We start from the raw sequence: 16,082 nt of genomic DNA, 5'->3' as shown, positions 1-16,082 counted from the left end.
GTACCATCTGTCCAAAATTCACAAGTCCCTCTTCTCACAATCCGTAAAGTTTTATTTCTTCTTACAACCTTGACACATCAAACCCTTCACTCTTCCTCCCAACTCTACCAAAAAACAGGCACCATTTCATACTGCTTCTGCTCTTTTTCATTTTCCAGAATATAGTCTTGTAGCACATTCTTATCCTGAAATTAGCACAGGTCTTGTTGTTTGAAAAATTACGGGGATGCCTTGAAATGGTGATGGTGGGTGCCAAGCCAGAGTCCAATCATACCCGTACCTCACAAAGCCAATATAGTGTCCTTAAAACCTGCTACGTCCAGTAAAATGCTGGAATACACTAAAGAAAGCCAAATTAAAAAATATATGCACACCATGGTAAAATCCAACTAATCAGGACTAATTTAAAGGAAGGAAAAAAGAAATGACTTGGTAAACTCTGTATTCAAAACTTCCTTAAATGAAATACACCAGAACTAGGTAACTGTCTGAAGGATATTTGGAAAACTGGCTTTAATAAATAGCAAATACAATTAATATTATTTATAGTCAAATTAGCGGATGTTTCTAAAGTATATGAAAACATTTTCCTCCATTAAATGACTTAAACTTTCCTCCTGAACTCTTATTTAAACTCTGATAAACCCTTCAAGATATAAGAAATAAACTTCAGCCTCCTGAAAAACAGAATGGTTTGAGACTCTGAATTAAGATTCTCCTCTCCTCACAACCTGACTAAATCTGAAAGGTTCCCATGGAGAATCCATTAAGCTAAGTCTTTAGCAGATATCTTTGGAAATGTAAAAGCTATTACAGATTAAAATCTTCTCTCCATAATGCTAGCAACATGGTTATAGCCACTTTGAAGCCAGGAATAGTAAACTCCCCATTTGTTACAGCTGCAAAACATTCCTCTCCTCTGTCACATGTACCTTTGAGATAGGGTAGCATCAGCTGGCAGTAGAAGAATCAGGCTTAAATGTGCAACACAGCAAAATAAATAAGTAAATAAAAGAGACTCGGGCTAAACAACATATATATGGCACTAGAACGTGACTAACAAGTATCTTTGTACATCTGAAGCAGCTTTTTCAGTTTAGATGCTAAAACTTTATAGCTTAAATGCCAAAAGCACTAGTTCCTTTCGGGAGGGGCGGGGGGAACCACCTACTCCGTTGAAGTGGCCACAGGTCAGCATCTGCCCTTCTCAATAGGATTTTCCACTGCATGTTCACATGACTTCTGCAGTCAGCAAAGCTAGTTTTACTGAAGAGATTAATCCAAGACCAAGGTAATGACTTTCAACCCAATATGCAGTTCTTTTGGTGGCAGAAAAAATAGAGTCAAGATACCATCAATGGCTTTTAACACTCTCCAAAGGCAGCCCTTCCTCCAACAGCCTTCTTGTTCCTGGCATGGGCAGTCTAGTCGGAAGCTAGTCTTCTCTCTTGGCTGTTATGATTCCCTCCTCTGTTCATCTTTTTTCAAAAGGCTCTGGGCATATTCCCAAACACCACCTACCTGGCGGTGGAGGAGGGAAATGCAGTAACATTTGCAGTTTCTTAAATAAAAAAATAGAGAGGTGGCTGTGGCAAGATAGAACTGTGTTTCTTCAGCAACCTAAGAAGTGACTTAACAGTCATAATCCCACCTTGTATTAATGAAGCTCGTCAGTGGCCTAAAGCTTAGCAAAATCTTTCCCATCTAAAAATATTAGACTGTGTTGCAAGCAGCTTACCAATCAGTGCTGTGCCCCATCTCTCAAATCATTAATATGGTGCCTATTTGAAGTGGGCAGCATGTTAATTCAAGCCATGACATGGATGGATGGCTGTCTGTTCTCACAACTCTTTGACACTTTCACTGCTTGTAAATAAGGTAGTCCAGCTCTACAAAGATGCGTGATAACCTGTCTTCTCTCCCACCACCAAACTGCGCAAAGAGATCTGCCCTGCCAGTTCCCACCAGGCCTGCTTGCCCCCCTGGATGTCTTTACAGCTAGTACCCGTCTTCCTTCTGAAGTACTTCCCGGAGTGCCGCTCACCTTCACATTATAAACAAAGACACTGCTGTCAAAAGCAATTTTGGGTATCACAGTTTTCCCTCTAATGAAACCAGATCTCTGTAACAGCCTTCTAATTGGGATGGATTCACTGCATTTACACCCAATACGATCACTTAAGTAAAAACAAAATCCAAAGATGGATTGTTCTGTTTACATTATTTCCTATTGTCATGATTTCTTCCAAACATAATTTTTAGTTGGTATACTTCAGTGTTTCTTCAAAGCTGTATCTATAAGGAAGGCTAGGTCTAAATATGATGCAGAATGGGAAAGAGGGGAGGGGAAAAAAGAGACACAGTAATTGGAAATCCAAAAAGTATCTGATCATCAAAAAGTCCTACGTTAAAGAACTATTTGTGTTTGAAGGCTCACCACCCTGTAAACAGCCTTACCCACAACAAGCATGCCAGTATTTCATTCTTGAACTAATATTACATCTGAGAAAGGCTAGAAGGTCAGATTGACCCATTCTCCAAATAGCACATCCAAATACAGAAGTCTACTTGCTGTGCCTTAAAAACTCAATTAAATATCAGGCCAATTTAGTGTGCTATTTCAGAGCACCTTTTCAAAGGGCTCAGTGGGTACAATGGCTGACTCCCTTCAACACATGACACTGAAAATGATAAAGAGAAGCTCTACCAAAGAAACAATTTGGGATATGGTACATCCACCACCTAGTGGTTAAGTATGGTGACAAAGTGAGCTGAAAGAATTGCTATATGTAATTTATCAAGAAAAAGGGATCACAGGCAATCCAAAAGTTATAAGCCTCCAAGGAAGAAAAATTGTTGTATACTACTCAATTTATCCTAACTGATATTTCTTACCATAAGAAGCTGAAAAGCTTCTTTCCACAAACATTTCTTCCATCTATTCAAATGTCAAATAGCTTAGCCACACTTCTGTCCCCGGTCCAACCCAATTTTGCTGTCTAGCTCCTGAATCACAGGGAATTAAAAGCCACAGGAATTCCACTATGACACTATGGCCAATGGATGGTGATCAGGAGAATAATCATTATTATATCCTTTTAATCAACACATTTGGCAGGCACCAACTAAGTACCCAGTGGTATTTCAGGAAAGATCTATGAGATGAAATATGCACAATCTGTAGATGTGTTTTGACCGACAGGGTAATGATAACACAAATGGCTGTGAGAGAATTTTACTGCTTCTTAAGAAAGATACTAGATATTGTGGTCTTAACAGCCTTATCTGGATATTGTTTAGCTTAGGCCTCCAAAAAACAGAGGTTAGATGAGACATCTTATTAAACGTATTATTTCACATGCTTATCTAACAGCTTGTCATTTCCTCAGAAAGGTTTCCTCCTAGGGGTGAAGGACTAGACTCAAAGGTAAACAGCAATTATTAGGAAAACAAATCATTAAGAAAGCATAGCTTAGAAGTGAGTAAAGGGATCAGTCTGTCTCAACTGCTGAGGAATATCTGAAGAAGGGCCAGTCAGTACCCCTCCTCCTGGTACACTACTGATTTTCTGAGACATCCCCAAACTTATATAATCTGTTCCAGTGTCTCTTCTAGCATGTTGTGTGTGCAGATTTTTCTGTTTTGAAGTTATGGTCAGCATACTTCTTAGCAACTGAGCAAAAAGATGACTATTAATGAAGCTAGCAATTTTAACAAGTCAATTACTAAGCAACGTATTATGACACCTTCCAGGATTCCTACATCTCTTCCAATCCCTCTTTCACACATCTTCTGGCTAATGTATTCCTTCTCCTACAGATTCTACCCTCATCTGCTCTTTATTCAGAGGAAAGGAAGAGGGTATGGCTGTCAGCCTAAACTAAATAGGTACAAGACTTTTCTCCTTGATACTTACCACTGATCAGTCTGATTCCATTTCAGATGAATCAAAAGAAACAGTTATCAATAAACACCAGCTTTTAAGTACAAGAACTACAGAAGTCTGCACATCTTTCAAACCTTCAATTAGGTAAAAGAAATTTCCCAAAGAAGAAGGGTATCCTCTTCCCAACACTTTGCTCTCAGGTACACCACCAGAAAACAATTTATCTCAAGGGAATCAATCTCAGGCCACAGAGTCAAATCCACAGTCACCTTCAGTCACTTCCATTCCCCAGCGCAGAAACCAGTCTTCTGAGACTCAGCAGGTTTTGGCTGCTCCCTGTCCTCCTTCCCTGTCTCAAGTTTCTTAAGTTCTCAGTTTCCCCAGATGGGGCCTGAGCTTCTGGAGGGGGAGGGAATGGCAAGCTGACTAATCACAGCACGTATCTCTCTCCACCACTCCACTCCTCTCTGGGTAACAGGATATAATGTGAGTGTGTGCATGCACGCACACACACGCACACTGCTAGAATCCAATTCCAGAAGAAATACTCCTTTCAAAAATGGGAATCAAGTTCATCTTTCATCAATGTTGGTGGGAGGAAGGGGTGAGGCAATACCAGGGTTCATAATGCCAAGTCACTTAGCTGGTGAGGAAGGAACATAAAGTTTGAATACCTCTGCAAAGAGCAGTTTTATCCTTATCGGCTACTCTCTACCCCACCTCCCACCCTTCATATGAGACAACATACCTCACTGGCTTTGCTAATTATCTCCTGAGGTGCTCTAATGAAAATAAGTGATCTAGGCCTCCAACTGCCAATTAGAGGTAAAATTAAGAGGTTAAAAAGTGGCAACAAATAGGACAGGGAAGGACTTCCTAATCTTTTGAAAACCGCAATTTACACTAGATACACATCCCGACTATGTTTCAATGCCTATTTAGCTATCTGCCCGTCCAACTGCCTGGCCTGTCCATACTTTCCTCATCCTCAATCTGCTACAAATAGTATATGAAAACATGCTTGTTGTTCTTTTTCTCTTAACATTCGATTATCATCAACTCTAGCATATTTTTATTTTAATTTTTAAAATATTTATTTTTAATATTTATTTTTGAGAGATAGGCAGACACAGAATCCAAAGCAGGCTCAAGGCTCTGAGCTGTCAGCACAGGGCCTGATGCGAGGCTCGAAACCATGGACCGTGAGATCATGACCTGAGCCAAAGTCGGACGCTTAACTGACTGAGCCATCCAGGCGCACCAGTGTTTATTTTTGAGACAGAGAGCGTGCATGTGTGTGTGGGGGGGGGGGGGCAGAGAGAGAGAGGGAGACAGAGAATCTGAAGCAGATTTCATGCTGTCAGCTCAAAGCCCAACCTGGGGCTGGAATCCCCAAACCATGAGTTCATGACCTGAGCCAAAGTCGGATGCTCAACTAACTGAGCCACCCAGGTCCTCCATTTATTTATGCAGAGGTGACTGAAGAAATCTAGGTTCCTGGAACATACCCATGACTTTAGTGATACACCAAAGTTCCCTTCCAACTCCCTCTGCACCCCACTGTTTCATTTTCCCAACTTTATTATGATCATTTTCTACATACAAAAACTTATCAATAGTATAATGAACACCTTTATACCCTCCATCTACACTGAATCTATTTTCCACATTAGGTTTCTTTCTCTGCATATATACACATGTATACATGCACACTTTCAAGTGGTTCTGCCAAAAAAAGGGGTTGCAAACATGAAAATTCACCAATAAATTCTACAGAATGAATTTTCTAAGGATATTCCCCTACAGAACCACAATATCATACTTAAGAATATTAACAATAATCCTGTATCATCCAGTCTGTATTCAAACTCCTCTAATCATCTCAAGAATTTCTTTCAAAAAGATGTAGTATATGCACAATGGAATATTACATGGCCATAAAAAATGAAATGACATTTGCAGCAACCAAAGGCTATAATGCTAAGTGAAGTAAGTCCATCAGAGAAAGACAAATACCATATGATATCGCTTGTATGTGGAATTTAAAAAACAAGCAGAGAAAAAAGAAACAAAAACAGACTCCTAAGGACAGAGAACAAACCTAGTGGTTACCAGAATGGAGGTGGGTGGGGGATGGGTGAAGCAGATATAGGAGATTAAGAGTAGACTTATCTTGATGAGCATTGAGTAATGTGTAGAATTGTTTAATCACTATATTGTACATCTGAAACTAATGTAACACTGTGTTAATTATACTTGAGTAATTTTAAAAAAAGAGTGTCTTTCATAGTTATAGACCTAAATGCCTCCCCAATTCTTCCAACCCAGGTAGAACCAAGGTTCACTAAATGCATTTGGTTGTTAGGTTCCTTCAGTGCCTGGTTATCTATCTAGAATAGTTCTCCTGTGTTTTTCTCTCCCCCCGCTGCAATATTGACGTTTCCTGGACAAGTCCAGGCCAGTTGCCTTTTGGAATCTCCCACTTTTCAGATTACTTTTTCCTATAAATTGGAAGTTCAGCTTTGAGGTTTGATTAGAAAGAGATTAAGATTTTGGCAAGAATACTTCATAGATAATGTTGTATACTTTACTTTGCATTGTATTAGGTAGCATATCATGTTAGGTCATTCCATTATTAGTGACACTAAACTGAACCCTGGGTTAAAGTGAGATCATCAGTCTCTGAAAGGTGTATTTTCTCCTTTGCAAGTAAAGGTTAAATTGTGGGGTGATATCTGTCAGCTTGTGAATATCCTGTTCCCTAGTGACTTTACCATCTGTTCATAATCCTTGCCTGAACCAATTATATTGTGGTGGGGGTGGGGGGATGTTACAGAAACATGTTTTTTTCCCTTACCATTCTTATCACATATATTAGCTGGCATTACTTTTTGTAAGGAGAAACTTTTCTTCTCCCTCTTTCATTTTTTTTCCTTCCTTGTCTTTCATATTTTTATTTATTCAATCTGTTACACTCAATAACACAATGAGTACACTGAATGCTCCAATTGTCTCAAACTGGGCCAGTGGGAGTCTCCTTCAAGCTGATTCTTCTGTTTAAGTGCTTCCTTCCTTTCTGGTATAAGAAGATATACCAGGCTCACCTTGTTCTTTCTCTGTTTCAGATCTGGAATCAACGATTTCTCCATTTCTCCAAGCTCTGGTTTCTTTCAGTGGGGAATGGTATTTAGAAAATAATATCTGAGTTTAAAATGTGCTAATTGTTAATAGAAGTGTCAGTGCTCCTAAGTTCTTGCAGGGGATAGAGAAATAAATCTTTTTGTTTACTCATGAGTTTATATTGATATTTCCATTTCAAATTTAACATTTTTTAAACTTTCAATTTTCCTATTTGTATTTCTTTTCTCTTATTATTGTTTTTTTTTAAGTGTATTTAGTAAGAGAAAGAGGGAAGGAGCAGATAGGGAGAGAGACAGAGAATCCCAGGCAGGCTCTGTGCTGACAGCGCAGAGCCTGATGCGGAATCCCATGAACCAGGAGATCACAACCTGAACCAAAATCAAGAGTCAGACATTAAACCGACTGAGCCACCCAGGCACCCTCTGTCTTAGGTTGACAATGCTGGTCTCTAATAGCAATGATACGCTTACTTGTTTTATTCTAGAATACAAATAAAACAATTTCAAAATTACAAGACTAATGTTACTAACAATATTCTACGTAGTGAAGTGTCAATATTTCACTGAAGTTCCTTTTGTCCTTAGAAAATATCTCACGAAGGATATATAGGTGAAGTATGGTTTTCTGAGTGGTTAATATCAATTTGATATGTAGCTAGATTCATTTGTTTCTGTTTACAAGCAATTTTAAGGTTTCCTTTCTCTTTAATTTTTTAACACATAAGGCACATGTCTCAAAAGTTTTAAAGGTATATTCAGAGAAGTCTCACTGCCATTTCTATCTCCCCAACCTTCCTCCCTCCTCACCATTTTCATTAATTTCTGGTTTATGTTCATTAATACAGGTTAAAAAAAATAGCAAGTATATACTTATACTCGTATTTTCCCTGTCTTTCTTACTCAAAAAATAGACTGCTAAAATATTCTGCACCTTGTTTTTTTCCCTTAGCAATCACTTTGTATTGGTTCAGAGTGTAAAAATCAATAATTCTTAAGTGCTGGGAAAGACTGAGCCAGATTACTACTGTTCACCTTATATGTTTGTCATAAAAAGTCATTAGACTTAATTCACAGTCCTCTCTAAAGCCTATCTTGACTTTAAATAAAACTCACAAGAACTTAAACTGGCAAACCTCACTGCAAGGTATGCTGGGATGTTAAGATGAAAATTTGCCAACTGCTTACAAATAGGCAAATGTGTATTCTTCAAATTAATTTCTATCAGAGAAAAGTTAACAGTGAAAGCAAGCAATCGATCATTGGACAGGTGTAGAAGATGGAGTTTCTGACATTTTGGAAGGTGGCCACACAGACTGAATAAATGCCATCTGTATAATTTCTTAGCCTGCCAAGAAGAAACAAGATTGGAGACGTATAAAAACAATCCTTCCTTCCTTCCTTCAATTTGGAAGTTTAGCTTAAATGAAGTTGAAAGCCAATTACATCTTAGAAATTCAAACCCTGTACACATATTTGCTTGAGTGAATGGGAAGGCTATATCCACTGAGGGGTGAAAGACATGAAAATCTTTGCCAAATAGTTTATGGCAAAAGAGCTACAAGCAGCTCCAAAAAAGTGACAGGTGAGTTGACCTGGGTGTGCTTTCTAAACCCTAGGTTAATACCCAACAAAGGTTATTGAGACAGAAACCATATCAGTTGTTTTTTGTTACCATCTACTGCTTCCCATAAAGTATAGGCTCAAGGGAGGAAAACGCCATCAAAACTCAACACCAAATAAAATAATAATCAGACTTTAAAGACCGAATATTGAATAGTTAACTATGTAGTAACAGGTATTGTTTCCAAGTGTGGGTGGGTCAATGGGATCCTTCAGAATCTGCTCTGTAGACAGATGGAATAGTTTCGACTTCAAAAAACAAGGTTAAAATCACTTTAAAGATCAGCTGTAGGCGGCTTTAGTTTCCACAGCTCTTAAAAACACAAAATAGCAAACATCTAGGAGATTAGAAACATAATTCGAGGACAAGAATCTGACAGTCACATCAAATACAATCACACTGTATTTTCCATTCTAGAAAGGTAATATTTGCCATCCCTTCCTGACTTTCTAATTTGAGATGTATATATTCAATTTTAGATAAAAGTCTCAGCATGAAATCATGACCTTAAATAGTCTGTAAGAAAAAAGGTAGTTGATGGGGCACCTGGGTGTCTCAGTTGGCTAAGTGTCTGACTCTTGGTTTTGGCTCAGGTCATGATCTCACAACTTGTGGGTTGGAGCCCCACGGTAGGCTCTGTGCTGACTGCACAGAACCTGCTTGGGATTCTGTCTCCCTCTCTGCCCCACCGGAAGTCTGTCTCTCTCAAAAATAAACATTAAAAAAAAAAAAAAAAAGAAAGAAACAAGGTAGTTGAAAGGAATTGGTGGTTGCAACGTGCCTGGGGCTATTTAACAATAAGAACCACCTATTGCTCCAGGATGAATACAGTGCAATTCCCTAAACTCTCTAGCTCCCCAACCAGAACACAGAAGTGAGTTTTCCTGACCTGTGACTTTCTGAACAGCCATTTTCTAATGAGGAAAAGTGGACAGATGCACAAGGATAAAGATCTCTTCCTTTAGGCTGTACTGCAAACCAAAAGTCAAAATCAAATTTGGTATAGGAAGAGTTATTCTTCAAATGTGATCAATAAGCAATACTGCGAGAACATCACTGATCTAAATATTTTTCAAACCATTCTTGTTTAAATTCTGGCATATAAAGAACAAGTAAAACCACTGCAAGCATTACATCAGGACTTTTACCTAAAGCTGATTATAGATTTGAAATCCACACTTACTGGTATCATAAAAACCAAGGTCCTGAATGCCTAAATTTCTATGACATTCTAGTTTAAGCACTCTGCTTCAACATCAGTGGCCCACAGATATGATTTCTTTACAGAAGATTTGTATTTTCAAAACATGTTGGAATCTTTCGAGTGAGAGATCTACTCTTCACAGATGAAAAAACAGAACAGGGGTTGGGGTTAAGTGACTTGCTGAAGGCAAATGTGTTAACAAACTGAGATTTAGAAAAAGCAAAAAAAAAAAAAAAAAAAAAAAAAAAAAAAAAATCCCTACAAGCCTAGTACCATTATATTATCCTTCTTCCAGAATAGGCTGGGGGAAACAGCAGCTCTCCCCTTTATTTCAAGAGGTCAGTTAAAGGATAGTCCACTATTGCACTGAAGCTTTCTGAGCTTCCATATGAAGACTTGTGAGCTCTAGGGAAGGAAGAGAATTCTCTCCATTCCAAAATCTACATTGATTTTGGGAAAAGTGAAATGATGCAGAGAAATGTAGTATTTTAAAGCTGCCAATGAATTGCTTTAAGAGGTGCTGCTCCTTGGACGTGGAAAGGGTGAGGAGAGAGTAAGAGCCCAAACGTGGAGGCAAAAAGCTCTGGTCTAGCATACACTTCCACCATCTTCTGAGGATGGAATGGGGAGGAGGAGAACGTACGGGCAATCTAATCCAGATCACTAGGATGAAAGAAATGACCCCAGAACTTCCTACTGTAGGCATCAAAAGCAACTTAGAAATTCCACCTGTTATTTATTTATTCAACAGGTTTTCAATCTGGTATGATTAAAACTGATCAATGATTTGGTTTTTTTCATCATCTGGGAAACATTATTATTATTATTATTATTATTATTATTTTTAACATTTATTTATTTTTGAGAGACAGAGAGAGAGCATGAGCCGGGGAGGGGCAGAGAGAGAGGGAGACACAGAATCTGAAGCAGGTTCCAGGCTCTGAGCTGTTAGCACAGAGCCTGACATGGGGCTCCAACCCACGAACCGTGAAATCATGATCTGAGCCGAAGTCTGATGCTTAACCAACTGAGCCACCCAGGTGCCCTGAAACCTGCTATTTTCATTTAAAATGACCATATTTTAAAACATACAACAGAGAATATATTTTAAATGTGCTTTTTAAGGTAACTTATTTATGTTGTATACAATGGTAATGGGGGAACTTTTCTTTCACACAACAGTACAATCTATATAACTAACTGTATAGCTTTGTATGGTGAATAGAACCTTAAAACAGACCTAAACAGTCCCAGGAAGTGAGGCCTGAAATTCCTTTGATCACTCAAAGGGCTTCTTTAAAAATAGAAAGTAAACATAATTGGTGGTATAATTATATTCCCCCTAGATTAGGGAGTTTTGGGTTTAATGCATCACTGAGCAAACAATGAGATGTCCTTATATTAATAGCAGGTTAGAAACTTTAATAGCAGAACAGTTTTTCCATATGCTGGACAACTGGAGCAGTTACAACTGGAATCATCTAGAGCCTCCAGGCTCCTTTGGGGAGGACTATGGGCTCTGAGTGTATAGAAGTTTGGCCTGGTTGGCTCATTTGGTTAAGCATCCAACTCTTGATTTCACCTCAGATCATGATCTCACATTCCTGAGACTGATCCCTATGTTGGGCTCTGCACTGAGTGTGGAGCCTGCTTAAAATTCTCTCTCCCTCTGTCCCTCTCCTCAGCTCACATTCTCTCAAAAAAAAAAAAAAAAAAAAAAAAAAAAAAAAGTTTGGCCTGGAAGACCTTGAATACAGCACAATTTCAGCATCCCTCAGTGTGGGTCTGGAAAGTTCCCCTTAGACGTCAGGCAGAGTGACAAGAATTCCCCGTAAAGACCACCCTTAAAGAGGTCTTGATCTGTAGTTACACTAAAGGTCAGATTTTAGGGAGGTAAAGGCAGAATTGGCACAGGACTCAGTGTGTTCATTGTGCTCCATTCTCTATTATCTGGCTGGGTTATTTCTACGTAATTCTTTCTCCCAGTGTCCCAAACAAAATTTCACTCATGTTTCTGCGGTACATGTTGTACTATACATTATACTAACCCTGAAGCACAGTTTAGCCATTCGCTCAAGTCAAACACCAACTTTTCCAAGGATAGAGACATATTAATATTGGTATACATGAAGCAAAGCCTTATCTGCCCTCTCCTTTTATCTTGAGTTCTGTTTGATAATAAAACAATAGTGACAGACCCTTTAGAACTAAAATGTAATCTTTTTTTTTTTTCTTTCTTGGTCTGGGTCTCAAATCCACTCTCTTTGGTTTCAGGCTATCTGGCTTACCAGCTCAGTCAATTGTCTTTCTGAGTTCTGCCCTTTTTTTTTTTCCTATCCTCTTTCTCCAGTCTTTACTCCTTGGGTATTTCCTCAGCCCCTCATTTATCAACTCCTTCTGTGATGTTGTGTTTTGAAGCCAGGATTTCACTATAATGCCCTCTCATGATCTTTATAATTTTACTGTCACTCTTAGTCTAGGAATTGATAGTATAAATCATGTTAAGGAAATTCTCATATTCTGACCTGATTTTTAACCTATTGAGTCCAACAAGCTCAGCCAACCAGAAACTAGGGGTGGGAATGGGAAGAGAGAGTCAAAATCATTCTCAACATTCAAAGAGAGCACAGACTAAGAAATGTGACTGGTGTAGTGGAGGCCTAGCAATTCTTATTCTTTTTTTGAGATGCTCTCAAGTTCTTTGCAAAGGACCTTGGCTGTACAGATGAAGAAACTACAACCCAATGTGGCTAGGAGATAATAGTCCCAAATACACAACTCATGGCCTGGCTTTACCCCAATCACCACATTCTCAATTCTGGACAAGCATTCTAGGTTTTTTAGCTTGGGTTCGCGGACGGGCCTCAGGCTGCCAACTCCCCTTATATGCAAATTGGTGTGTGTGTGTGTGTGTGTCTGTGTTTCGGGAACATGAACACAACTCTGATGGGGCTCCAAACTCCAAATGATTAAGAACCACTGTATAAGACTTATATGACCCAAATAATAACCTCACAAGAATGTAAACTCCACAGGATATGGATCCTTGTCTTGTTCACTGATTAATCCTAAGTGCCCAGTACAGGTCCCGGTAGACAGTAGTAGGTGCTTAACCCTGAGCTAATAGAGCTACATGATTTCTGGTCATAGCTTACTCTGAATACTTTGGAAAAGAAGAGTAACCATAGGCTATTTTCAGGACCTCTCACATGGGGCACAAGATTTTTTCTCATGGCCAAAGTCGTCCGAGATAGATGGTAGCTACATTACCATTCCAATATCAGATATCATAACAATTTTGGCCAGCCTTGTTAGATAACCTAAGTGGTTCTAAATACGGGATCTTTCAGGCTTCAGCGGTTTCGAAAAGCACATACTATCCTATTCTCCACTTGCCCCTTACCATCAACCCTTCCCCATTCTGATTAAGTAGGTCTAGGTTAGGGCCCTGAAATGAATGTTTTAAAAAAGTTCCCTAGGTGACTGATTCCTTCCATTCTTTCTATTCCATGAGAAGTACTCATCTGAGACAATCTAAGCAGGATCTGAAAAAGCAAACACAAGCACACGGAGTTTACCAGGCTCTTGATAAAGCAACTGAAGGCACACAGGGAACAAATGGGTTAGACACATCGTGTTCAGAGAGAAAACAAATAAGGCAAAGAAAGTAGAAAATCTGCCTTTGTAATACCAACTCCATCTGTCAGGTACAGCCAATCCATCAAATGGATCCACAGGGTTTAGGAGAACATGACAAAGAGCTCGTCTCAGGAAAAGAGACTATATTTTTACAATGGCTTGGTCCAAAATCAGTAAAAATTGGCAAGGTGCTCTCATTCCAAACATGCCCAGCGTTCAGCTAATCCTCTCCCTGTGGAGTCAGAAAAGAATGTGCAGAATTCTGAACCCTCTATTTCTCAAATAGGAGGGGTTCCTTCTTCTGAATGCAAGGGTTGAAACTAATCCCATCAACTCTCCACTCCGAATTACAAACTGGGTAGAGGAATGAGATGCCTCCCTACACGGGTGCTCTCCTTCTAACCTTTATGATCTGTAAATATCCTATACCCCATCTCACAGAAGCCATGCCTTTGCTGACCTCAATTCATTCTCAACTGGCAAATAAGAACAGAAACCACCCCCAGAGTAATGTTTCCCTCTGGGAAATCCTGGGGAAGGGTGCAGTAGGCTCAGTGCCTCCAGCATGCATTTTCCCTGGACTTACAATACAGCTTATTACATTTAGAACATCATGTTCTCAACCAGCTTGGTCTCTTTTCTGTTACAAACCTGAAGTAAACAGATTCTACAGCAGCTACAAGTCTGTTACCAAGGCCACTGTATTGATCAGTGTAATTAACATTCACAATTCATCTAGTCCAGCATGACAAGCCAGCTGGGCTACTCTCCGTAAGAACTGAACATTGGGAATCTTCCTGTCTTGCTTGTTAAGGAGTCTGGTGCTCCCGAAGCTGGGCACTAAAAACTCAAGTACTGAATTAGAAGCAGGATACTACCTGGCTACCCACAGGAAACTGAATTAGTTACCAGAATAACTGAACACATCTGCCATCTCTACAAAGCACCTACTTCTACTTCCAAAACTACAACATTCTGAAGGTCTCCCTTTCCCCTGAATTCTGCTTACATCACATACTTAGGGAAACAAAACACAAAATCCTCAATGCCAACTAGGGCCTGATTCCTGGTTAGGACAAGCATTGGCCCAGTTCCCAGAAGCCTGTAACTCTAAAGGAGGTGAATTTCAAAGACAAGGGCATATATAGTTTTTGAACATGGAGCTTAGCTTTTGGTTCAGAAGGGGCAGCTAGGGTTGCAGAATGAGAAGAATCAGAAGTTTGCCCATCATTGCTGGGCAGCGCTGTTGTTTATTACTTTCAGGACTCCAACACCAATTCCAAAATGAAACTGTTCGACTCACTGCTGGCCCTCAAATCTCAAACACCCTAAAGGTGAGCCTCTGTTCCTTAAATCAAGAGCATGTGTAAACCAGAACACCACTTTCAACTTAGGGTAGTGTCCCTATTGCTAAGGGTTTAAAACCGGGTGGGACATCAAATTGCCTTCCCATTACAAGGAAGAATATCCCTAGGCTTCTAACCTACTGCCTTGTGATTCTCAAGCAACTGGGCTAAGAAGCTAGAGGCCTTGTATCTCAACAGTCTCCTCCCTTAGTTCCTGATTCTAGCATTATAAAGGGATCTACTAAGCTGTTGGAAATTCTTACCAATGCCTCACCTGCAGTTCTCTGTATTCCCATTATCACCCATGTGAGAGGGATCTAAGTTAGAAAAACAACCCTTGCCAACTGAAGGGGATGGTGAGCCAAAGCCACGAAGTGAGTCCAACTCACTTTCTCCTAGAGAAATCATCTCACAATATTTTACTCACTAAACAATTGGCAGTACTTATATGCTAAGCACATGGTCCCTGCCCTCAATGTCTGGTCTAGAGAAATCAAATGAAAAGTATGATTCAGATATCAAGTCAGTTCTGAAAATAGTTTTGAGAAGTACTACACTGAAGTCAAACCTGTTTTTGAGACATACAGGGGAGCCAGTTATTTTATTTAGTTTTGATAGTGCAGCATGTGAGCTCCCTACTCTGAACACTTCAGCTCTGAAGCTTTACAGGCACTCACAGCTCATATGAAGGGCAGTGGGTATGAGGTAGTACAAGAATCCCCAAAAGTTGCTGACATGCTGGTTTCAGTACGCCTAAGTTCTTGAGTTGAACCCTCAAGGCATTGATAATGAGGCTCTTGGGAAGCCAAGGAGCATCCCAAAGAGGCGGATGACAAAGAACACCAACAACCTCAGTTTCGTTCCAAGGACAAACTGCAAGCTGGAAACAATCGGCAGTTTCTGGATCTGTAAAGGAAAGAGATACTATGGCTTAGAGACCTCCTCCTCTAAATCAGGGTTTTTAACCCAGGATCCATGGATGAGTTTCAGGGAGTACCACAAGCCCTCTGAAAAGTATAACAAGTTTTTGTGTCCCTGAATTTTCCTAAAGAACTATAATTTTCATAAGATTCTTAAAGGGATCTGTGATTCAAAAGATTAAGAACCATTGTTCTAGAGTCTCTAATCCAGTGAATATCTCAGGAGCATCCCTCAAACAGGCAAAATAGAAACCTATTTCAGTTCTCTACCTTCTACAGACTTGTCTACTTACTGACCTCTCTTCTAAAATTAGAAACAGAGATGA

The 16,082-nt window shown here is 39.5% G+C and overlaps 1 protein-coding gene across 2 annotated transcripts in view; it reads right to left on the bottom strand.

Moving 5' to 3' along the window:
* AHCYL1 (adenosylhomocysteinase like 1) overlaps nucleotides 1-16,082 on the bottom strand; it is a 38,097-nt gene that overhangs the window by 14,780 nt on the left and 7,235 nt on the right. The window lies entirely within an intron of this gene.

Source organism: Panthera leo, chromosome C1, assembly GCF_018350215.1.
Source record: "Panthera leo isolate Ple1 chromosome C1, P.leo_Ple1_pat1.1, whole genome shotgun sequence".
NCBI classification, from domain to species: Eukaryota; Metazoa; Chordata; class Mammalia; order Carnivora; family Felidae; genus Panthera; species Panthera leo.
The sequence above is the reverse complement of the archived record's forward strand: the minus strand, read 5'-3'. Positions and strand labels throughout refer to the sequence as shown.